Raw genomic sequence first — 26,686 nt, 5'->3', positions numbered from 1 at the left:
AGGGTAAGGAGGAAGGGTCTGGAGGGGGAATAGATGGGAAAGGGGTTGTGGGAGGGAGGGAGGGAGGGAGGGGTGTTCACGGGCTCTTCTCCAGATTGCTTCGTGGTTGGAGTCTGCATTATGAGAATTGCAGAATCGAGAGCGACTGCAGTTTTCCGGGGCTGCTCCCGAGATTTCTCATTTGAGAGTTCTCTCACCGAGGTGAGCCCTTCGGTGCTATCACCGACTGTGAAGCTCTACTGAGCTCTTCCTCTGTGATGTCATTGCCTTTAGAACTCTACTGAGCTCTTCCTCGGCAGTCACTGCAAGTGGAGCTCTACTGAGCTCTTCCTCTGTGATGTCATTGCCTTTAGAACTCTACTGAGCTCTTCCTCGGCAGTCACTGCAAGTGGAGCTCTACTGAGCTTTCTATCGGTGCTATCACTGACTGTGGTGCTGGACTAAGCTCTCCCTTGGTGCTGTTTGAGAAGCTCTACTAACTTGGCTTTTAGTACTGACATACTCGCGCAGTTGAGTACTTATTTTCTATTACCTGTTTTAAATTAACTCGAAGGGCAGTCGAGTGTATTTTATTGAGATAATAAAATACATCCCAAAAGGATAAAGTGGCTTAGGCTATCTGAACTCTCCTGGGTAGGAGCCAGTCGAAGTGCACCCGCTCCACTTCGATATGGACGACACATGTTCTAGCAAGGCTTCGAAACTTCGACACATCAGGGGCTACAGTAAGCACAGCCTATCCTATACGTTTATACGATTACAGGCGATACTCGGTTCTCAATTCGCCGTTACAGTTGTTTATATGTAAATGGGTATGACTCCTGCTGTACCATCCGAGGCTCCAGCGTTTGTTCTATTTGGGTCTAGGGTTTTGTACTATCCGAGTTTGTACATATTATCCGGAATGTCCAGCGTTCGTACCACCCGAGGCTCCAGCGTTCGTACCACCCGAGGCTCCAGCGTTCGTACCACCCGAGGCTCCAGCGTTCGTGCCACCCGAGGCTCCAGCGTTCGTACCGCCCGGAGGTCCAGCATTTAAAGACAATGAACACATGTATGATAAATTTCTCCAATTACTCTGTAATGTCTTAGACTAAATAAAGTAGCATAACCTTCAAACAAAAATTACTCCTTCGTAAATGTTAAACAATTTTATTTAAATTTTAATTACCCGCTTTGAAAATATAATGCAGATTTTTATATTTTATTCTGCTAGCTACCTCAAAACATAATTAGAGTACGCGGAGTTTATTCAGAATGTCAACAAATTCAGATATTTAAAATGTCGCTGCTTGTCTTATTGTGTGTGTGTGTACGAGAGAGAGAGAGAGAGAGATGGATGGGGAATGTGGATGAGTTGATGATAGGCGCTTGTTCTTCCTAAGGGTGGACAACGAGTTGATTAACGCCTGTGATTACATTAGGGACGCGAGATTGACAATATGGGTACCTAGTTGTTGTTGTGGAATTCTCAAGTGACTTGACCCCGTGTTCAGATGTGGTAGATGGTTATCTTTAGGAAGTTGTGGGAATATAATGAAACAACAAAGTAATAATATAAATCACAGATTATATATTCTAACGTTGTTGATAAGAGGCATAATCCCCAGACCAACTGGCTGTGACCTCTGGAATTTGATCGTGTTGATTCAAAATTCAAAACACTTTATACCAAATGTTTTTGTTGTCAAAGACTTGTCTTTATTCACTTGTCTTTAATGACAAGTGAATAATATAGAATTAATATTTCAAATACGTGTTGTTCAAGAATATTGACTTGATAGCCAACCGAATTATTACACACACACATATAGAATCCAGTACGATATAATTTTGCAGTCAGGGAAAACAAAAAACAGTTGAGGAAATTACGGAGAGGAAGAATACCTGTGGTGTGGGAGTGCCCGCATAGCCTAGGGAAGCCCAACACGCTCCCAACATGGGTTGCCCATCTCCAGTGACTTCGCTAACTCAAATTCAGTTTTTGTCGTTGCTAATGTGGCGATGCAATTTTTGTTTTGTAATTAACTGGAATGATTTAGCGCTGGAAATTTGTTGCAGAGTTACTAGTAGAATTAGGAACACAAATTTAGATTTCTTGCAAACAATTCAAAGGTGTATTGTGTTACCTATGGAGTAGTTATAACTTGAGTTGATTGATTTGATTTTTGAGTTGACAGGCAAGTTGTTGACAATATAGTTGTTGACCGACAAGGTCTTGTTTCTTTCAATCATTGTCTTGCATATTTTTTCCCAAATATTCGGCAGGTGTTAGGGTTGTTCTCGCGTCCAGTGATTGACGTGTGTATTTAAAAGAGCCTCCAAGGAGCCCCGTCCTCCTAAGGTTTGACAGCGTCAAGAAACTGTCGTGCCAAAGAGCCCTATCCTAACCTACCAGACGACCCAAAACAGGAAAGAGGACAGTATGTCAATATCGCGATCCGCTACCATTTTCAAATACGACAATTTTTGCCCTTAGATAGGGTATACGTCAAAATGCGACGTTCAATTGGGAGGACGGGCAACCTATCCTCATACTGAATGTACTAAATCTTTTTACGCTATCGACCCCAAAGTAAAAATTGCTGTTATTTCGAGAAATTAAATTCATCGCAATTTTGAAGCTTCCTGGGACTAAGGCGCATCGGCTCCGGCATGTTAGGTGGGTTGCCAAAGTTCTGACGCTGGTGGTTAGGCAAAACCGTTGCATTTTTTACGAAGTGGTAATCGATAGAACAGGCAACATTATTTGTGATCAATTTGCAGGTGTATTCAGGAAGCTGGGATTTACGACCCCCACCAAAGTTTTGCTTCGCTGTCTTGGTCTCAAAGGGAGGAGATAAGTGGTCTTTTATTATTAAGAAGACCACATGATTCTTCTAAATTAATTTCAACCTGGGAATTAATGGTCATTAGGAGCGCACTGTCTTGGTAATCAGACTGAACTTGAAATTCAGATCGCGAATGATCTCTCAATTAATCTCATTAAAAACTTGGCGGCCGAGAAATTAATCTAGCCTAATTTGTATTTTGAAATGTATTATTATTTTGAACCTCATATTTACCTCACCTAGTAACGCTCTTAATTCGAATAATTAATAATTCAAAATTATTGTAATGGTTACTCATTTATAATAGATTATGTATAGTTTAGTGGCTCGACAAATTTATTGGATACAGTACTTGTAATTAATAGCCTCGTAATTTTATGTGGGGTTTAAGATGTATCACTTATGTACGCTTTGTCCAAGCACGTTCCTTTTAATATATTAAATAATTTAAGAGATGCCTTTAGTTAAGTGCTTTTAAAAACTTAATTACATTTACTAGGCCAATTAGGGGGCAGAACCAGAGCTTTCAAGAAATTAGTACACGCTGCATAAGCTAGCAGTTAAACCACCATCACCCCTAGCAAAGATAGAAAAGTACAATTAGGTGAGTAGATACACTCAACAAAACCCCTATTGCCATACCAACGAGGAACATAATAAGTACGACAACTGCTGCCCGGACACAATATCAGATCCTACTAGATGGCAAGATAATAAAGACAATGAAAAAGTGAACAGCATGCAAGCCAGACAACGGTGAAGACAGCAGGCAGTGGAGTGGCCTTAAAAGGGAAGCAGAGGCCAGCGCTACGCCATGCGAACACAATGTTTACATTCATCGGTACTAACCTAGTTGTAATACAAAAGTCAAATAATAGCGTATTTAGCAAATTCTGATTTATCATTCATGCGTTACTCTCACTATGCCTATGTAGGATAATCTGCGTTTATAAAAACATTTGGTAAGAACATAAGAACAAAAAATGAAGCTTATGCTTCATTCTTTGAGTGCTTCATTCTTTGAGTGCTTCATTCATTCTTGAGTGCTTATGCTGTGCTTCAGGGGGAGGGGGGGTTGTTGAAATTGAAATTGAAATAAGTTTATTGAGGTAAAATACACACAAAGGGATGAGGTAGCTCAAGCTATTCTCACCCCGTTCAGTACATCGTGTTAATACATACATAGACACATCACAAACAATAAACATATTACCAAACATTCTGAGGGAGGGGGGGGGTGTTAATCTCCCTGACGCATAGGGGGATCGAACGCCGACCCTGCAAGCAACAGACTATTGGTGTTGGGACCAGCCTATAGCGGATCTTCCTTGTACCGGTCGGAACAAGGCCGGTGTTCGTCTTGCAGGGTGGGCGAGAACAATGCGTAGCCTAGTATGGCGCGCCTCGCTCGCTCTCGCCAATTCCTCCTCTCCAAGGCCATTGTCGCACTGACTTACAAAGTTCATAAAATTCAGCGCGCCCAATACCAGCTTAATATCGCCGCATTCAGCGCTAGGTGTTTGCTGGCTAGTATAAAACAACTTTATTGTTCCTTAACTAATCGGCTGTTAACCCTTTGACGTCACCAAACTTAGGGGGGGTCCATCATCGATTTATAAATATATATTACAACAAATATATTTGCTTGGATGCATATTTATGATTATTTATATATACTGTATATATATATATATATATATATATATATATATATATATATATATATATATATATATAATATATATATATATATATATATATATATATATATATATTTATATATATATATATATATATATATATATATATATATATATATATATATATATATATATATATATATATTATAATGTATTCCTTGCCAGACTGAGGATTCAACAGACCATCGTCCTTCACCTTTACATAATAAAAAGCTATATAATTTTACCAGAAAGCGAAAAAATGACCAATATCAAACGACCTTTTAGAACAAAGCGGATCTGAGATAGCTCGAAATGTCAAAGCTGATTGGTGACTGGGGTGTGTGTGTGTGTGTGTGTGTGTGTGTGTGTGTGTGTGTGTGTGTGTGTGTGTGTGTGTGTGTGTGTGTGTGTGTGTGTGTGTTTACTTGCTAGTTTATGCTTGCAGGATCAAGTTTTAGCTCTTGAGCCCTTCTCCTCCGCCTTATTAGCCGTCAGTTGTTTAATGCAGTGACTCCTGACCTATTTCCCTGTCATATCTGGTTTTTAAAATTATGATTGGAGTTCACCTCTTTAGTTCATGCTATTTTTCCTACTGTTACGTTAAAGAAAAGACTTTTTGTCAACTTTATGGTTCGTCCGAGTCTCAAGCTCCCATCCATGCCATCTTGTACAGTACTGGTGGTCAGTGTAAACATTTCTTCGTCTTTTTTCCCCACTGTCAATCTCCCGAAGTATTTTATATGTCTCTGTTATACCCCTCCTCTGTCTGTCTGTCTGTCTGTCGTCGTCAGGGTGCTAGAAAAGTGTTATTTATATATAAAAACATATCAATTATATTTTAACAATTTATATATAAAACATATCAAGTATATTTTAACAATTTAAATATATGAGATATCAAGTATATTTTAACAATTTATATATATAAAGCATATCAAGTATATTTTAACAATTTATCCGAGTTATATAGTTACGAGATATTCACTTTTGTTTTAGATTTGTCCTTTAATACTCTGCATTTTGCCCCTAATCATGAATCAGTCGTTTAAGGCAGCGTCTGGGATGATCTAGACGTAGGTTCGAATCCTCGTCACGGCCCTTGTGGATTTGTTTACAATAAGTATTCATTTATTGTGAAGAGAAACATGCCACGAGGATGAGAGCAATATTTTCATCGGGACATGAAACAATGTTTGAAATTGAAATTGAAATAAGTTTATTGAGGTAAAATACACACAAAGGGATGAGGTAGCTCAAGCTATTCTCACCCCTTTCAATACATCGTGTTTATACATATATAGACACGGTGTTTGTAGGGAAAAGTTTAGTCGGTTCACAACTGGTTGATCCCGGGTTCGATACCCTAAGTGAGAGCAGCGTTTGGGCACGTTTCCTTACCCCCCCCCCCTAGCTGTACATGGGATCTTGGGAGTTAGGCAACGAGTGTGGGGAAGGTTAGGTTAGGTGAGGTTTAGGAGGCTCTCAATAAGCTTAACAAGCTTCCTGTTACCAACAATAGGAACCCATATTAAGCTACAGATATTGACCGTAAATTAATAAAGGTAACTATTATATATAATCACCCTTCATTTGTATAGGAAATTATGCAACATAACCCTTACTGTTTAACAATGAACTTTACATTTTATTTCAATGTGTTCTTTACCAAGCATTGTCAGCTCCGTTATGTTGTTGTTGTTAAAGATTTAGCTACTCAGGACGAAGTGTCCATGTAGCACGGGCTATGGTGAGCCCGTAAAAATGTACTGTTTATTTACCAATAAACAGTCTGACTTTAGTTGGTGTGCCTCTTCAATGTCTAGCCCCGTTGTCGGCGTTTTTTTTTTTTGAGTAAAGAGGAAGGAGAGGCATAGGTGAAGGGAAGTTTAGAAGTGGGAAATACAGTGAGAGGTATGAACGCAGGCGGGCTGTCCGCCTTGCTGACACGATGTGTGGGTGTTGGCAGGTAAGCTAGGCTTGTCGGCGTGAGGAGTGGGGGGGCTTGGTGGGCAGCTGATGGTGTGTAATGCTTGATAGGATTGATTGATTGATGAAGATTAAGCCCCCCAAAAGGTGGCACGGGCATGAATAGCCCGTAAGTGGAGGCCCTTTTGAGCCATAACCAGTATCAGTAGATGATACTGGAGATCTGTGGAGGCGCGACTGCACCCTGCGTGACGGGAGATGTCTCCCGTGTTGATAGGATAACAGATCGAATGTCCTTTTTTGAGCCTTGCTTATTAATTTTGCTGGAGAACTCTGTCTCTTCCTCGTGTCTGTTTCTTTCCTCTCCTGATCTGCTGTTTGGATGAGGCTTCCTGACGACTCTGTTCCGATTTCGAATATCCTTTCGTTTGGCATTTTTTTGTTCTGATGGAGGGTGAGTTGAGACTTATTATTATTATTAAAATCTTTATTGACAAAATTAATTACAATTTTGCCTAATCTGAGGATTTTGATAGTCTTATTACAGTGAGGATAATGCTGGTATTCACTGTCACGCAGGACAGAGGGTCATACATAAGACAATAGGTCTAAATGAGTTGAGACGGCAGTCAATCTCTCTCGCCCGTAGAACTGGGGTTGCCAACGTGTTCAAGCCAAGGGAAGCTTGTATGTCAAACCCTGTCTTCGTTGCTGAGTCTGATCTCGACGGATTGACGGTTCTTAGGGGTAAGAGAGAGTGGGATGTATCCAGGACGCACACCTGGAATAGCCTAGTGGTCGGCCGAGCGGACAGCACGCTGGCCTTGTGATCCTGGGTTCGATCCCAGGCGCCGGCGAGAAATAATAGGCAGAGTTTCTTTCACCCTATGCCCCTGTTACCTTGCAGTAAAATAGGTACCTGGGTGTTAGTCAGCTGTCACGGGCTGCTTCCTGGGGGTGGAGGCCTGGTCGAGGACCGGGCCGCGGGGACACTAAAAAGCCCCGAAATCATCTCAAGATAACCTCAAGATATTGTGGAGTTCTCTGAATTGTGGCTCCGCGGTGGGTATAGAGGCTTCATAGTGGACGAACATTTTGTATATGTTTGTTTTATGTAGACGCCATTTATCTTTCTGAGACTCGTGAGGTGTTGTTGTTAAAGATTCGCTACCTGGAACAAAAAAATCCAAATAGCACGGGCTATGGCGAGCCCGTTGTGGATGATTCGTGAGGTGGGCGACCAGGCCCCAGAGTTGGACAGTGATGGAAGGACGGGCTCCTTAGCCCCCGACTATATTGGGCAATGTCTTAGTCTACCCGACTAAGATATTGCTTTGCTGGAGTCCCAGCCATATTGGTATTATCTTAAATGAATGTGCAGACATTGCCATTAAGGAGACAGCCCACACTTGTCCTATTTTTGAAATAGGCATTTCTTATTCAGACTTCTACCCAGTCATTCATTCCTCAATCTGAGACCGCTGGCAGGGTCGCTAATCTGAGGTTACAGGTAACTAACTGCTTACTCTGAAAAGTAACATATCCCACTGTCCTTCCTCCTACCGCCGTAATAGACGATGGGAAACGGCTTTGGCTAGGTTACCTATTGGCCATTCATACTTAACTCACGGACATGTAATGGAACGCCGCCCTGCTTCTTACTGTCTAAGCTGCTTAGTCAGACACCCCCCTTGTGGAATGTCCAAATTTTCAGGAAGATTGGTTTCCAGGTCTTGTCTGAAGACCTGGTTTTCAGGTCTTGCTTTTCGAATGACCCTTAACAAAATCGTGGGTGAATCTGATACCTTTGATATAACTCGCCTTATGCATTTTTGTTCATGTATTAGCATCCTCAGTGATATTTAGCGCCTTCCCTGGAAACACAAACCGAAACTGTCTCTATTTACCGCTTGTTACACCTTGTAATAAAGTTGTTACATCTTGGCTTAACGTGTTTATGACGTATTAGAACGTTGTTACAACTTGCTATATTGGTTGTTATAACTGGTTAGGAAGTGTTAAAACTTGTTCGAACGTTGTACCAACGTCGTAATTTCGGTGTGTGTTTGGCGGGTTGGGAATACCCAGCGACACTGATGGTGCTACATAGAGTACCTGGGTTGGTGCCTTCTTTTGATAGTTACTTACTTTAGATGATTAAATTTTTAAATTTAAATTTTGCCCCGAGGGGTGAGTTTATTGGGCAGCGCCACTCATCTTGTGAGTGGACACACCGCCATAGTGACAGTATTGGGCAGCGCCACTCATCTTGTGAGTGGACACACCGCCATAGTGACAGTATTGGGCAGCGCCACTCATCTTGTGAGTGGACACACCGCCATAGTGACAGTATTGGGCAGCGCCACTCATCCTGTGAGTGGACACACCGCCATAGTGACAGTATTGGGCAGCGCCACTCATCTTGTGAGTGAACACACCGCCATAGTGACAGTATTGGGCAGCGCCACTCATCCTGTGAGTGGACACACCGCCATAGTGACAGTATTGGGCAGCGCCACTCATCCTGTGAGTGGACACACCGCCATAGCAGCATGTACAACACTCCCCAATAGGAAGAAAACCCGCTGGGTTGTTCATCCTGTCACTTATACCCAAACATAGCTGGGACTTGCTTAACTGTCTGTGACAAGTTAGGGTTTTTTCAGTAGTTTTCATCACTTAAATTTAGTGATAATTATAAACATAATAGTTTCTTGTATTTAAAATATGGAAGATTGTAAGTATTTTATTTGATGTTATTTTATGTAGTTTGATTTTATTCTAGAGAAGTTTTAGGAATTAAATTTATTACTGTGGTCTACTTTCTAAGCTGACAAGCGAGGGACTCTGGTTTCATCCCCGGGCAGAGCAGAAACCGTTGGGCACGTTTCCTTTCACCTGATGCGATTGTTCACCTAGCAATACAATAGGTACCTGGGAATTAGACAACTGTTGTGGGGGAAGGTCAGTGGTTGACCTAAGAAAACCTCAATAAGCCAAAAGGCTTCTTGGTAATTAGAATTATCAAGAATTAAAAATTAGTAATTAGTCTAAATTGTGTAAAACTTGAGAGAGAGAGATACTTTTATCTTTTTAGATAATTTGATGAGCGTTTTGTTACAGTATGAGATGAGATATACAATTTACTCTTGTCCTTATCACATTAAATTACATAATGTCATATATTATTATAACGTGTATTATGGGGGGTAACATCCACGGCCTTTGTCACCCACCCAGTTGGAGGGTGACAGTGTCGAACCACGGTACTGGAGGCTATTGATTACCGATGGTGAAGTGTAGGGCCAAGTGGGCATCCCTCTTCACATGGAGCCCGGCACGGCAGAGACCTGTGGTTGGTGTTGTGGTGGTGGGTGCTGGTTTGTGTGTTTATGGAGTGCTGGTGTGTGTGTGGTTTGTGGGTTGCTGGTTTGTGTATGTGTTTGTGGAGGGTGGCGCGCCTCTATTGTGTTTGTGGGGGGCTGGTGTGTGTTTGTGGGTAATTGTGTGTTGTTTGTTGGTGGTGGTGGTAGTGTTTGTGGGTACTGGTGTGTGTGTTTGTAGGGTGGTGGTTACCGTGGGGGGTGTCACGTTACTCACCCTGCAAGTGTAACTCCTGTCATGTTATGTCGCACGGAGAACACCTGTCATGTCACATGTAGACACCTGTCATGTCACCTGTAGACACACCTGTCAATGTCACTCATGTCACATGTAGAGACACTTGTCATGTCACTTGTAGAGACACCTGACATGTCACTTGTAGAGACACCTGACATGTCACTTGTAGAGACACCTGTCATGTCACGCACCTCTTACGTACACCAACTATCCTCCGTTCATCACCTCGCAAGATTATCCTAAGTGTCTCAAATAAAGTTTTAACAACCAGAGATTTAAAGTAAGTATTCTCTTATATATATTGTATGGACGGCGGGGCGGTATAAGGACGGCGGGCAAGTGAGCATTTACTGCGTAGTTAAATCAGCCTCCATTTTGAGTTTAACCATTGTCTTGTATTTCAAACGAGTTTCTAATAGTCAAAGGTTTATGGCAGAAGGCCTGAGAGGGGTTGGGAATGCGGCCATCAGCCCTCCGACGCATCTGCGTGCGGACAGGTCTAAAACCTTTGGTCTAAAACCTTTAGTTTTAGACACACACACACACACACAGTACCTCGTCTACACATTTTCTATCTCATATTTTCGCTAGGTTAGATTGGATTGGGTTGGCTTAAGTAAGATTAGTTTAGAAGCGATACTTGTTCATTATCTCGTGTCTCGCTGATGGGTATTTGGTCCAGGACATGGTATGTAGTTTAATTATATTTTTTTGTAAAAATATCAGCCCATCCCGCTGTTCACACAGTACTTAACGATGTAGAATATCGTATTATATATATTGACGTAATGGATAAATAGTAGAAATTGGTACTATTGGATTTGAACAAATCGGAAGAGACTTTGTGTTTGTTGCTAATAGAACTTAACCTAACAATTCATATAGCCTAATATACGCTATATGTAGCCTAATATTGTACATATATGCGCTATCCTAGCCCTAGGAATATTTAAGTTTGGTACTTAGCTCTATTTTTTCTGGATATTATTCAATCTAAAAAAGGAATAATACCAAATTCGACAATCTAGTTGTCCATTTCGTCAATATATATGTACGATGGTACTCAAGAGTTACTAAGAAACCAGCTACCATTCTGAGTGTAATTGGTTCTTGATAATCAGGATGTGTGAATAACATTGTTCGAACCTCGTCACTAAAGGCATTACAGCGGCGCCAACAAGCACAGCCAAAGGGATTGAACACCTGTCAACCTGTCCATTTGAATTCCACGTAAATTTTAAAATCGAGTCTTTTGTATCCGCTTATGACGCGGCTACAGATTTAACGTTGCTGTAACCCATCACTAGCGCCACCTATGCTTTCAGAGTACACCTACACAAATGTTAATAAGTAAATATATGAAACGTAAAACAACTGTAAATTAACCACGTGCAGGCGATGAATCACAATTTACGTGGCTGAAGTATGTTGACCAGACCATACACTAGAAGGTGAAGGGACGACGACGTTTCGGTCCGTCCTGGACCATTCTCAAGTCGATTTGTGTGTAAATTACCCACATTTCTGCTGATAATAACCCTCATGTCACATTTTAGAAAAATGAGGTTTTAATGGCCGGAGATTTAGTCTATAATACACAAGATTTGTTATAGCAAGCGACGCTCTACGTCGCCACTAACGCCATCTATATGTTGATGGCAGAAGCACAAAGGTATTAATTAACAAATATAAAAGGGCGGAAACAACTGATAATCTACATCAATTCTGATTTTTCACTGCTGATATCGCTCTAATGAAAAACGAAATTGATGTCTATTTTTTGGTTTAATCCGAAGGAGTTAATAGGCTACCGAGAGGGGAGTAATTTTTATATTTTAATTACAGCGGTAAAAACAATGAGGCCAGAGGCAAGATGGTTTTATAGTATGCTTCTACGTCATTCTTTCTTGATAAACAAACCTATGATTAACAAATCTAATCTAACCTAACCTTATCAAACTAAACCTATCCAATTGTATCCTAACCCAGCCTAACCAAACCAAAATAAAGAGATATAAAATGTTGTTGACCAAAGCACACACTAGAAAGTGAAGGGACGACGACGTTTCGGTCCGTCCTAGACCATTCTCAAGTCGATTGTGACTTGAGATCGACACAATCGACTTGAGAATGGTCCAGGACGGACCGAAATGTCGTCGTCCCTTCACTTTCTAGTGTGTGGTTTGGTCAACATTTTTCAGCCACGTTATTGTGACTCCTCGCCTGCATATAAAATGTTGATTTATATATATATATATATATATATATATATATATATATATATATATATATATATATATATATATATATACAGTGATGGGGATATGTAACGTCAGTATGTGACGTTACAATGGTGATAGCGGTACAGGTTTTTAGATCCTACTTGAGCAAAGGGAAAGCGTGTCCTCGCCTGGGCTGTTGAAATGTGGGTGTTGGGGCGGCGTCCGCAATGCAATTCGGCCGTAAGTGTTTGTTCGCGGTGATTACAGGGGTCGGGTTATTAAAAGTTGCAAGTAGAAGGACTAGCCAGTTTGGCCGTGGAGCGAAGTGAGGCAAGGGGAGGGGAAAAACAGGAGGTAATGACAGTGTGTTATAATGAGCGGTTGTTGGGTAATACTGCGCTAACTTTTTCCAGCTAATATCCGCCCTTCACGCTTGTACCTCACCTTCCTTCACCTATCTTGAGATGATTTCGGGGCTTTAGTGTCCCCGCGGCCCGGTCCTCGACCAGGCCTCCACCCCCAGGAAGCAGCCCGTGACAGCTGACTAACACCCAGGTACCTATTTTACTGCTAGGTAACAGGGGCATAGGGTGAAACAAACTCTGCCCATTGTTTCTCGCCGGCGCCTGGGATCGAACCCAGGGCCACAGGATCACAAGTCCAGCGTGCTGTCCGCTCGGCCGACCGGCTCCTATGGCCAAGCCCTCCACCTTCTTGGGTGTTATCTCGAGGTGATTTCGGGGCTTAGCGTCCTCGCGGCCCGGTCCTCGACCAGGCCTCCTTTTTGTTACCATCCCTAGGAAGCAGCAGCCCGTAGCAGCTGTCTAACTCCCAGGTACCTATTTACGGCTAGGTGAACAGGGGGCATCAAGGGGTGAAAAAATTCTGCTCATTTGTTTTCGCCTCCACCGGGGATCGAACCCGGAATCTCAGAACTACGAATCCGAAGCGCTGTCCACTCAGCTGTCAGGCCCCCATGGCCAAGCCCTCCTCCTTCCAACCATCCCCAAGTCCACCTTCCCAAGCCCTCATCCCTCCACCTAATCCCTCATCCCATCCCCCAAGCCGCCCTCCTATCCAACCTCCCTATGCCTTCCTCCTTCCACCCATTCCCCAAGACCTCCTATCCCCCCCATGCCTCCCTCCCTCCACCTATCCCCAACACCTTCTCCATCCATCCCCAAGAAAAAACAGAATCCTCTCTATCCAGGACTCGACTTATTAAACGAAATTGCTGGCGAGGCGCGGGGGGGGGGGGCTAGTGTTACCACCACCTCACCAGGGACCACGGAATGGACACATACGCGCTCCCTCACTTCCTCCCTCACACATAGGGGCCTGATAGCTGAGTGAACGGCGCTTTGGACTCGAAATCCTAGGGTCCGGGCTCAATCCCCGGTGATGGCAGAAACAAAATGGGCAGAGTTTCTTTCGCCCTGATGCCCCCTGTTATGTAGCAGTAAATAGGCACCTGGGAGTTAGACAGCTGTTACGGGCTGCTTCCTGTGTGTATTCACCTAGTTGTGCTTGCGGGGATACAGCCTGAACTGGCTGTTGTTCAAACGTCCAGTCTCTCTGTCTGATCTGTTCTCTGCTGATGCTGCTATCCTCCCGAGTAACGTAAGCTTTTAAGGGTTGATAGATGTTAATCATCTTGTTTGAGGAGCTGTTCACTTGAGAGAGTTAAGCAAGTCCCAGCTGTGTCTGGGTACAAGTGACAGGATGAACAACCCAGCGGGTTTTCTTCCTATTGGGGAGTGTTGTACATGCTGCTATGGCGGTGTGTCCACTCACAGGATGAGTGGCGCTGCCTAATACTGTCACTATGGCGGTGTGTCCACTCACAAGATGAGTGGCGCTGCCCAATACTGTCACTATGGCGGTGTGTCCACTCACAGGATGAGTGGCGCTGCCCAATACTGTCACTATGGCGGTGTGTCCACTTACAGGATGAGTGGCGCTGCCCAATACTGTCACTATGGCGGTGTGTCACTCAGCGTCACTCAGCGTCAACCCGAAACGTCGTCGTCCCTTCACCTTCTAGTGTGTGGTCTGGTCAAAGACAAGTCGTCTTTGTGTTATTAGTGATATTGGCTATAGTGAAGAATATTTCAAAATATATGAGATAGACATCTTCACAAGATGTACATTAACTTGTAACACCATAAAGGTGTTTTGTATTTAATATGTACATACAACATGAGGTTAATCTTCTTGTTTGAGGAGCTGTTCACTTGAGACAGTTAAGCAAGTCCCAGCTGTGTCTGGGTACAAGTGACAGGATGAACAACCCAGCGGGTTTTCTTCCTATTGGGGAGTGTTGTACATGCTGCTATGGCGGTATGTTCACTCACAAGATGAGTAACGCTGCCCAATACTGTCACTATGGCGGTGTGTCCACTCACAAGATAAGTGGCGCTGTTCAATACTGTCACTATGGCGGTATGTTCACTCACAGGATGAGTAACGCTGCCCAATACTGTCACTATGGCGGTGTGTCCACTCACAGGATGAGTGGCGCTGCCCAATACTGTCACTATGGCGGTGTGTCCACTCACAGGATGAGTGGCGCTGCCCAATACTGTCACTATGGCGGTGTGTTCACTCACAAGATAAGTGGCGCTGCCCAATACTGTCACTATGGCGGTGTGTCCACTCACAAGATGAGTGACGCTGCCCAATACTGTCACTATGGCGGTGTGTCCACTCACAAGATGAGTGGCGCTGCCCAATACTGTCACTATGGCGGTGTGTCCACTCACAGGATGAGTGACGCTGCCCAATACTGTCCGAATATGGACCGAAACTTGAGACCTGGATCGACTTGAGAATGGTCCAGGACGGACCGTCGAAACGTCGTCGTCGCTTCACCTTCTAGTGTGTGGTCTGGTCAACATAATTTAGCCACGTTATTGTGACTCGAAACTACTTGTCTTTAAATGAATGAAACACACAATAAAATATTCCCTCCCTCCTCGTTTCAGATTTGCGGTTATCATACGTCAGCCAGACGAAGCCTCATGTGAGGATTCATCACCCAACATGAGAACCTCATCGTTGACAACTACGATCATCAAGCCTAACCATCTGAGAGGTCCAGCCTCTCGCCCAGCAACGTGTGAGTATTTAACGTGATATGTCAATATCATTTACTCTATCTTCTGTTTTAGTATCCACCACTTCTTCTGTAAGGTATACAAGCTATTTCCTAAGAATTTAGTAGTGTATTCCACGTATAGAGCAGTTAGGGGGAGATAAGATAGTTGGTAATTAGTTAAGGGAAGCAGTTATCGTGCATAAGACTCGTTTCTGTTACCTTTGTGATAGCGGTAGAGGCCCAGAACTCGGAAGAAGCTAGTATATGAGCCTCTCGAGGTGATGTGCCGCTACTCAAAACACACATATACAATTAGCGTTGTATATGTGCGTTTTTCACATATACAACTAGCGTTGTATATGTGAAATCGCTTTATTGGGGAGACATCTCCCGTCACGCAGGGTGCAGTCGCACCTCCACAGATCTCCAGTATCATCTATTGATACTGGTAATGGCTCCAAAGGGCCACCACTTACGGGCTATTCATGCCCGTGCCACCTTTTGGGTGGCTTAATCTTCATTAATTAATTAATTAATGTGAAATCGTTTGTTTCAAAACAGTTGTGGTTTAAGGTGCCAAGAGAGACTGTCAGTGTGGCAGGTGGATAATTTGGTTCTTAGATGGATTACAGGTTTGAACGTAGGTGAAAGTCTTGTCAGATTACAGGTTTGAACGTAGATGAACGTCTTATTGGATTACAGGTTTGAACGCAGATGAACGTCTTGTTGGATTACAGGTTTGAACGTAGATGAACGCCTTGTTGAATTACAGGTTTGACGTAGATGAACGTCTTGTTGGGTTACAGGTTTGAACGTAGGTGAACATCTTGCCGAATTACAGGTTTGAACGTAGATAAAGGTCTTGTCGGATTAAAGGTTTGAACGTAGATGAACGTCTTGTCAGATTACTGGTTTGAACGTAGATGAACGTCTTGTCGGATTACAGGTTTGAACGTAAATAGACGTCTTGTTGGATTAGATTACAGGTTGAACGTAGATGAAGGTCTTATTGGATTACAGGTCTGAACGTAGATGAACGTCTTGCTTACTATCTCCAACCTCACATTCGTCTCACCAGCCGTTCTTTTGCTACTACATAAAAACAAAATCCAGTGCCCTAACCTAATCAGGAACGTACGAACCCAAGCAACCCACCTAACCTATCGAGTCCGATGCATAGAAAACGTGAATATGTGTGAGCCGTTACTTGTCATAGCAGGTTGTATTTGAACCGTTGGTTACCATAACGTGAAAAATGCGACCTATTAACTGAGATGCGTCAGTCCTCATTGATCTTTGGATCTACTCACCTAGTTTCCAGAGTTAAAGTTCAGGGGCCGGGTTCACGAAGCTGTTACGCAAGCACTTACGAACCTGGGGGGCCAAATTCACGAAGCAGTTACACAAGAACTTACGAACCTGGGGGCCAGATTCACGAAGCAGTTACGCAAGCACTTACGAACCTGGGGGCCAGATTCGCGAAGCAGTTACGCTAGCACTTACGAACCTGGGGGGGGGGGGGCAAATTCACGAAGTAGTTACGCAAGCACTTACGAACCTGGGGGGCCAAATTCACGAAGCAGTTACGCTAGCACTTACGAACCTGGGGGGGGGGGCAAATTCACGAAGTAGTTACGCAAGCACTTACGAACCTGGGGGCCAGATTCACGAAGCAGTTACGCAAGCACTTACGAACCTGGGGACCAGATTCACGAAGCAGTTACGCAAGCACTTACGAACCTGGAGGCCAGATTCACGAAGCAGTTACGCAAGCACTTACGAACCTGGGGGCCGGATTCACGGAGCTGTTACGCAAGCACTTACGAACCTGGGGGCCGGATTCACGGAGCTGTTACGCAAGCACTTACGAACCTGGGGGCCGGATTCACGGAGCTGTTACGCAAGCACTTACGAACCTGGGGGCCAGATTCACGAAGCCGTTACGCATGCCCTTACGAACTTGGGGGTCAGATTCACGAAGCAGTTACGCAAGCCCTTACGAACCTCGGGGCCAGATTCACGAAGCTGTTACGCAAGCACTTACGAACCTGGGGGCCAGATTCACGAAGCAGTTACACAATTATTTACGAACCTGGGGGCCAGATTCACGAAGCAGTTGCGCAAGCACTTACGAACCTGGGGGCCAGATTTAGCAGCCAATTTCTTGACCATTCCTCCAGTTTGTCCAGGTCGTCCTGTAGTCTCTGTGTGGTGCGTGTCTTTTAAAGTGGGTCTCAACATATTAACCAGTATATATCATAGTGATTACCATCCGACCGTTTGTGTTCAAGGAAAAATAAGTGAAATTCGTTACAGGTTTGAAGGTGTACATTACAGGTGTAGTCATTACAGGTGATTACAGGTGTAGTCAACGCCTGCCCTCGTGGTGCCAGGAGGCCTTAGGCGATAGTTGCCAAGTCTTCAATAATTTTTTTTTTTTTTTTTAGATATATACAAGAGTTGTTACATTCTTGTACAGCCACTAGTACGCGTAGCGTTTCGGGCAAGTCCTTAATCCTACGGTCCCTGGAATACGATCCCCTGCCGCGAAGAATCGTTTTTTCATCCAAGTACACATTTTACTGTTGCGTTAAACAGAGGCTACAGTTAAGGAATTGCGCCCAGTAAATCCTCCCCGGCCAGGATACGAACCCATGACATAGCGCTCGCGGAACGCCAGGCGAGTGTCTTACCACTACACCACGGAGACTGCTAAAAAATTCGTCGTCAATAAAGTCATCAATAAATCACATCTCTCGCTATTGAAACATCAAGTAATCAGTGCCCATAGTGCTAAGCTCTCTATGCAAAACCTGTGTCTATTATAACAAAAATTAAGATAACATATTTTAATATCAAGTGAACAAATTATACACAAAATAAGTCCGTCGTGTGTATGTAAACAAGGGCCACTTTGGAGGTAGGCCCACCCCAGTACCCTCTGTGTGTGTATTCTTTCAAATCGTGTAACGTACTCAGGTAACTAGTGCCCAGACACAGAAACTAGACACCTCCGATGTAAGGTAACTAGTGGGAAAATGCAAGTAATGTAATCTAACAAGTGAACAAAACAAATTAAGAGTGCGACACGTGGTAGCAACACTGGCCGTCCATACAGCCTCCTCCAGGCCTGTCTCAAGTTGGTAAACACCCACGGTCAACACCCGCGGTCAACACCCACGGCCAACACCCACGGCCAACACCCACGGCCAACACCCACGGCCAACCCCCCAACCGGTCAACACCCCACCTTGTAAGACCTTGTAAGACCATCACCACTGAACAGAAGTGTCCAAAAATGGCTTTGATAAAAACGTGCATAGAATGCAACATGAAGGTAGATTACCATCAGAGCTTTCAATGCCAACTCTGTTCAGCAGCCATACACAAGAAATGTGCCAACATGACTAACAATTCAAGGAGAAATGGTCCCAGTGACCACTCTGTGTACTGGCTCTGCAAAAAGGATGATGTAACTACGACAGAAAACTGCCCTACAACAATCAGTACTGGTCAGAACAAACTCATTATGTCCACGCATAATGGACTTGCCGAAAAAGTCTCCCATTCAAACTATCACTAATAGAGTAACCTCATTCATCTTTGCCAACATACAAGGACTGAAAACAAGAACAAACAACAAAGTACAGTTCATAAATGGCCTCCTCACGGAGTCAAATGCAGTATTTGGAGCTTTCACAGAAACTCATGCAGGGGAATTGTTGGACAGTGAGATCTGGATTCCAGGATATAACCTATACAGGTGTGATAGGAAAATTAGGTCACATGGAGGAGTGGGTCTGTATATTAGGGAAGACCTTGTATGCTCGGAGCTCCTAAACGTTACAAATGAGGTGGTAGAGGTACTGGGATTAAAAATAGAGAAAATAAATTTAGTGATTATACTAATATACAAACCGCCAGATGCAACGGCTGAGGAATTCACAGAACAAATAAGCAAAATTGAGAATAGCCTTGATAATTTGGAGAACCCGATACCTGATATTATCTTCCTAGGTGACTTCAACTTGCCTAGTCTCAGGTGGAAAATAGCAAACAATAATATTATACCAGGAAATCTATCAGGACCTAACCAACCACAGATTAGAGAACTACTTAGATTCTGTGACAAATTTTTACTCAATCAGCAGATATCGGAGCCAACGAGAAATGAAAATATTCTAGATCTGGTCTTTACGAACAATGAAGACATTATCAGAGACATTACGATATCAGATACCACATACTCAGATCACAAACTCATTGAAGTGCAAACGATCATCAATACTCAGAATAGACCTAAAACGTTGATAAAGCAAGAGGGGCTATTCAGTAAATTCAATTTTAATAATAAAAGGATAGACTGGGAGATAATAAACAGGGAACTTACAAACATTCCATGGGGAACTGTTCTAAATAATACAAGTCCTACAGAAGGAATAGAAAAACTGACTTCAGAAGCGTATCAAGTCTGTCTGAAACATGTTCCTTTGAGGAAAGCCAGAAAGAGATCTAACGTAGAAAGAGAACGCAGACGACACTATAAACGCAGGAAAAAAATAACGGAACTGCTTATGCAGACACGAATTTCCCGTCAAAGAAGGAATAATTTAAATAGGGAGATTGAAGAAATCGAGCGGAAATTGAAACACTCATATGAAACTGAAGAAAGGCAGTTAGAACAGAAAGCAATTCAGGAAATAAAGAAAAATCCAAAATATTTCTTCTCATATGCGAAATCAAAAGCAAAATCCACTGCCAGTATTGGACCTATTCGCACAAGTGAAGGTTCATACACGGAGGATGACAAAGAAATTAGTGAAATCCTAAAAAAGCAGTATGAGGACATGTTTAGCACTCCAATAAACAACATGAAGGTGGAAGATCCAGACAATTTCTTTATGCGGGATATTCAAACCCCTGTAAATATAACTGATATAAACACGAGCACACTAAATTTTGAAAAAGAAATTGAAAACATGCCCATGCACTCGGCCCCAGGTCCAGACTCATGGAATTCAATATTTATAAAGAAATGCAAAGTGCCGGTAGCACAGGCACTCAGTATAGTGTGGAGGAAGAGCTTGGACACGGGGGAGATACCAGATGCACTTAAAGTAGCAGACATAGCCCCTCTACACAAGGGAGGGAGCAAAGCATTGGCAAAAAATTATAGACCAGTTGCACTAACATCGCACATCATAAAAGTATTTGAGAGAGTGATTAGGTGTCAGGTCACCAATTTCATGGAGACCAATGACCTAAACAACCCAGGCCAACATGGATTTCGAGCGGGAAGATCGTGCCTCTCACAGCTACTTGAGCACTACGACAAAGTCACTGAGGCATTAGAAGAAAAACAGAATGCTGATGTGATATACACGGACTTCGCAAAGGCTTTCGATAAATGTGACCATGGCGTGATAGCACACAAAATGAAGTCAATGGGAATAACCGGTAAAGTAGGACGCTGGATACTCAGTTTTCTGTCAAACAGGACTCAGCGAGTAACTGTCAACCATATAAAATCTAGTCCAAGTGCAGTGAAAAGCTCTGTACCTCAGGGTACAGTCCTTGCACCGCTGCTTTTCCTTATTCTCATATCAGATATAGACAAAAATACAAGTCACAGCTTTGTATCATCCTTTGCAGATGACACAAAAATCAGTATGAAAATTACCTCGGCTGAGGACATTGAAAAACTTCAAGCTGATATTAATAAAGTTTTCGACTGGGCATCGGAAAATAACATGATGTTTAACAGTGATAAATTCCAGGTACTCAGGTACGGTAAAAATGAGGTCCTTAAACATAATACAGAGTACAAAACACAATCAAATGTACCCATAGTAGGAAAACAGCATGTAAAGGATTTGGGAATAATAATGTCTGACGACCTAACGTTTAAGGAGCATAACCAAGCAAATATTGCGACAGCCCGAAAAATGATAGGATGGATTACGAGAACTTTCAAATCCAGGGATCCCATCACAGTGGTTGTACTCTTCAAGTCACTTGTGTTGTCCTGTCTTGAGTACTGCTCAGTACTCACTTCCCCCTTCAGAGCAGGAGAGATTGCCGAAATAGAGGGAATACAGAGAACATATACGGCACGCATAGACGCAATAAAGCACCTAAATTATTGGGATCGTCTCAAAGCCCTCCAAATGTACTCACTAGAAAGAAGACGAGAGAGATATCAAATAATATACACCTGGAAGATACTGGAGGGCCAAGTACCAAATCTACACAGTAAAATAACAACATACTGGAGTGAACGACATGGAAGAAAATGTAGAATAGAACCAGTGAAGAGCAGAGGTGCCATAGGCACAATCAGAGAACACTGTATAAACATCAGAGGTCCGCGGTTGTTCAACGTCCTCCCAGCAAGCATAAGAAATATTGCCGGAACAACCGTGGACATTTTCAAGAGGAAACTAGATTTATTCCTCCAAGGAGTGCCGGACCAACCAGGCTGTGGTGGGTATGTGGGCCTGCGGGCCGCTCCAAGCAACAGCCTGGTGGACCAAACTCTCACAAGTCGAGTCTGGCCTCGGGCCGGGCTTGGGGAGTAGAAGAACTCCCAGAACCCCATCGACCAGGTATCGACCAGGTAACTTTTTTGAAATTGATAGAAATCCTGGATAAAACTCCCGCCGAAAACAGAGAATTACTAATTAATGCCTGCATAGCATTTCTAATGTCTTCAAACAAACTGTACATGACACCAAGGTACAACCAGCTGTGGCACAGAGCTCGGTGGCAGCGGCGCCTGAGCAGGGCGCGAAGTCGGGGATGCCTGAGCAGGGCGCGAAGTCGGGGATGCCTGAGCAGGGCGCGGAGTAGGCGATGCCTGAGCGGGACGCGGAGTTGGGGACCCCTGAGCAGAGCGCGGTGTCACAGGCCCCGGAGCAGGGCACAGTGTCGGGGACGCCGCAGCAGAGTGCGGTCCCTGGCAAAGGGAAACAAACAAAACAAGGCCCCAAAATCTGTTGGTATTACAAATGGACTACCTGTAAGCATGGGGAATCGGGAAGAATAAATGGAACATGTACACACGATCACCCTAGAAAGTGCAGGAACCTCCTCAATACAGGTAAATGTACCAAAAGCTGTGAATTCTTTCACCCAGAAATTTGCAAGAACTCTTTGGACAGGAAAGAGTGCTTCAATGCTGAATGTCCAGCTTTTCATATAAGAGGTACCAGGCGAATAAAACAGACAGACTACCACTATGAAAACAGCCATCGACCGGGATACTTTTTTAGCAAGAGGAGGAGGAGAAGAATGGCTAAAAATGACCAGACTCTACCACCAACTCGGTCAAATGCTAGAGAGGACGCAAACACAGTGGCCTCCTTACCAGAGCCTCAGATATTAACACCAAGTAAGGTATCCAGCACTTCCACTAACACGATAACATCATTTATATTTGCCAACATCCAGGGTATAAAAACACGCAAATCCAACAAAGTTCACTTTATAGATGGTCTCCTTCATGAGGCAAATGCAGTGTTTGCAGCCCTAACGGAAACTCACACAAAGGACTACCTTGATGGTGAAATATGGATCTCAGAATACAATCTCTTCAGATGTGATAGGAAACACCGGCTTCAGGGTTACCTTACCTTGAGGTTACCTTGAGGTGCTTCCGGGGCTTAGTGTCCCCGCGGCCTGGTCGTCGACCAGGCCTCCTGGTTGCTGGACTGATCAACCAGGCTGTTAGACGCGGCTGCTCGTAGTCTGACGTATGAGTCACAGCCTGGTTGATCAGGTATCCTTTGGAGGTGCTTATCCAGTTCTCTCTTGAACACTGTGAGGGGTCGGCCAGTTATGCCCCATCAAAGGGGGTGGGGTCAGCCTCTACATCAAAGACACGCTCATCTGTACTGAGCTGCTAAACACCTCAAATGATATGGTGGAAGTGCTGATAGTCAAAATAGAGATCCTAAATGTAGTTGTTGTCCTTGTATATAAGTCACCGGAGGCAAACCCTCAGCAGTTTAAAGACCAACTAATGAAAATAGAGCACTGCTTGGAAAACCTCACAAATCCAGCTCCGAACATCATCCTGCTTGGGGACTTCAACCTACGGCACCTGAAATGGAAGCACCTGGCTAATACAGTAATATCAGAAAGAATACCAGGAAGTAGCCTAAATGAACAGGCACATGCAAATGACCTGCTACGGATGTGCGATAGGTTTGCCTTAAACCAGCAAATAGCAGAACCAACTAGGAAGGAGAACACGCTGGACCTCATTTTCACTAATAATGATGAGTTGATCGGGAACATAATGATTGCAAATACCTGTTACTCAGATCACAACTTAATTGAAGTTCTGACAACCATGGGGAATGGACCTTCAAAACCAGTCCAGATTCCCGGTGGAGATTTCAGCAAATTCAACTTCAATAATAAACGGATAAACTGGGAGCAAATAAACCAGGACTTCACAGAAATATACTGGGAAGAACAGCTAGGAAATGCAAACCTGAACCAGTGCCTGGAAAAAATAAGCTCAGTAGCACTAGAAATATGTTCAAACCGCATACCCCTAAGTAAAAAGAGAAAGAGATGCAGATTGGAACGGGAACGTCGTTCCCTATATAGGCGAAGAAAACGAATCGCGGAACAACTTGAGAGTCGCACCCTATCTCAAGAACGGCGAAGAAGGTTAGGTAGAGTAATAGAAACAATTGAACTCAAGCTACAAGAATCATACAAAACCCAGGAGAGGCAAAGAGAGCAAAAGGCCATCAGTGAAATAGAGAGAAATCCGAAATATTTTTTCTCCTATGCAAAATCAAGATAAAAAACCACATCTAGTATCGGGCCCCTGCGAATGGGAGATGGAACTTTCACAGATGACAACAAAGCAATGAGCGAGTTACTGAGGAAGCAGTACGACTCTGTTTTCAGCGAGCCATTAAATGCACTAAAGATTGATAACCCAAATGAATTTTTCATGGATATACCAACATCAAATCATATATCAGACGTTGCCCTATCCCCACTAGATTTTGAAGAAGCCATAAACAGTATGCCTATGCACTCTGCACCAGGCCCGGATTCTTGGAATTCCATATTCATCAAGAACTGTAAAAAACCACTATCGCAGGCCCTTCACATTCTGTGGAGACAAAGCCTAGATACTGGCGTTATCCCTGACATACTAAAAACAGCAGAGATAGCACCACTCCATAAAGGAGGAAATAAGGCAGAGGCAAAAAATTACAGACCGATAGCACTAACATCGCACATCATAAAAATTTTTGAGAGAGTGCTAAGAAGTAAGATCACAAAATACATGGAATCACAGCATCTCCATAACCCCGGACAACATGGTTTCAGAACAGGGCGCTCTTGCCTGTCACAGTTGCTGGACCACTATGATATGGCATTAGATGCTATGGAAGACAAACAAAACGCTGATGTAATTTACATAGATTTCGCAAAAGCTTTTGATAAATGTGACCATGGTGTTATTGCACATAAAATGCGTTCAAAAGGAATTACCGGGAAAATAGGCAGATGGATCTACAATTTCCTGACTAACAGAACCCAATGTGTAATAGTCAACAAAATAAAATCCAGCCCATCAACCGTGAAGAGCTCAGTTCCCCAGGGTACTGTGCTTGCTCCAGTACTTTTTCTCATCCTCATATCGGACATAGACAAGAACACAACCTATAGCACTGTATCATCCTTTGCAGATGACACTAGGATTTTCATGAGAGTTGGCAACATAGAGGACACGGCAAGCCTCCAGTCAGATGTAGATCAGGTCTTTCTATGGGCTACAGAAAATAATATGGTGTTTAACGAGGATAAGTTCCAGCTCATGCGCTACGGAAAAATTGAAAATATAAAAACAGAAACCACGTACAAAACTCAGGCAAATCAAAACATAGAACGAAAAGGCAATGTAAAGGATCTGGGTGTACTCATGTCGGAAGACCTTACCTTTAAAGAACACAATAAAGTAGCCGTCACAACTGCAAGAAAAATGACAGGTTGGATAACAAGAACTTTTCACACTAGAGATGCTATACCGATGATGATACTTTTCAAAACGCTTGTGCTCTCTAGAGTGGAGTACTGCTGCACAATGACAGCCCCTTTCAAAGCTGGAGAAATTGCTGACCTGGAGAGCGTGCAGAGATCCTTTACTGCTAGAATCCACTCAGTAAAACATCTAAATTACTGGGACCGACTAAAGAGCCTAAATCTGTACTCCCTTGAGCGCAGGCGGGAGAGATACATAATAATTTACACGTGGAAAATAATTGAGGGGCTGGTCCCAAACCTGCACACAGAAATAACATCACATGAGACCAGAAGACATGGCAGGATGTGCAGAATACCCCCGTTGAAAAGCAGAGGTGCAACAGGTACTCTGAGAGAGAACTCTATCAACATCAGAGGCCCGAGACTGTTCAACACGCTTCCAATACACATAAGGGGCATAACTGGCCGACCCCTCACAGTGTTCAGGAGAGAACTGGATAAGCACCTCCAAAGGATACCTGATCAACTAGGCTGTGACTCATACGTCAGGCTGCGAGCAGCCGCGTCTAACAGCCTGGTTGATCAGTCCAGCAACCAGGAGGCCTGGTCGACAACCGGGCCGCGGGGACACTAAGCCCCGGAAGCACCTCAAGGTAACCTCAAGGTAGTGTAGTGTGTGGTGTGTGTACTCACCTAGTTGTACTCACCTAGTTGTGTTTGCGGGGGTTGAGCTCTGGCTCTTTGGTCCCGCCTCTCAACCGTCAATCAACAGGTGTACAGATTCCTGAGCCTATCGGGCTCTGTCATATCTACACTTGAAACTGTGTATGGAGTGAGCCTCCACCACATCACCCCCTAATGCATTCCATTGTGTGTGTGTGTGTGTGTGTGTGTGTGTGTGTGTGTGTGTGTGTGTGTGTGTGTGTGTGTGCGTGTGTGTGTGTGTGTGTGTGTGTGCGGGAGAGCAGTTGATGGTGGAGGTAGCTGATGATGGATGGTGGGTCCCGAGTCCATTAAATTAACCTTTATATGTGTTTCGTCTGCTGGCCTTCCTGTTCTCTTTTGTTTTTGCCTCTTCTATAAATTTTTTTTTGTCCTCTGACTGCCTTTCTTATTTCCCTGACGTGTATGTGTCTTCCTGTTTGGTCCTTCGCGTCTCTCTCTCATTTCCTGTTTCGTGAGTGAGTGTGTGTGTGTGTGTGTGTGTGTGTGTGTGTGTGTGTGTGTGTGTGTGTGTGTGTGTGTGTGTGTGTGTGTGTGTGTGTGTGTGTGTGTGTGTGTGTGTGTGTACTC

The 26,686-nt window shown here is 43.6% G+C and overlaps 1 long non-coding RNA gene across 1 annotated transcript in view; it reads left to right on the top strand.

Annotated features, from left to right (window-relative positions):
• The window catches only part of LOC123746934 (uncharacterized), a 72,888-nt gene that overhangs the window by 14,996 nt on the left and 31,206 nt on the right, over positions 1–26,686 (top strand). The window contains exon 2 of the long non-coding RNA XR_006771592.2: positions 15,267–15,400. This is a non-coding gene — a long non-coding RNA (uncharacterized lncRNA). The remainder of the gene's footprint in view (positions 1–15,266; positions 15,401–26,686) is intronic.

This window comes from Procambarus clarkii, chromosome 87 (assembly GCF_040958095.1).
Source record: "Procambarus clarkii isolate CNS0578487 chromosome 87, FALCON_Pclarkii_2.0, whole genome shotgun sequence".
Classification (NCBI taxonomy): Eukaryota; Metazoa; Arthropoda; class Malacostraca; order Decapoda; family Cambaridae; genus Procambarus; species Procambarus clarkii.
The sequence above is the reverse complement of the archived record's forward strand: the minus strand, read 5'-3'. Positions and strand labels throughout refer to the sequence as shown.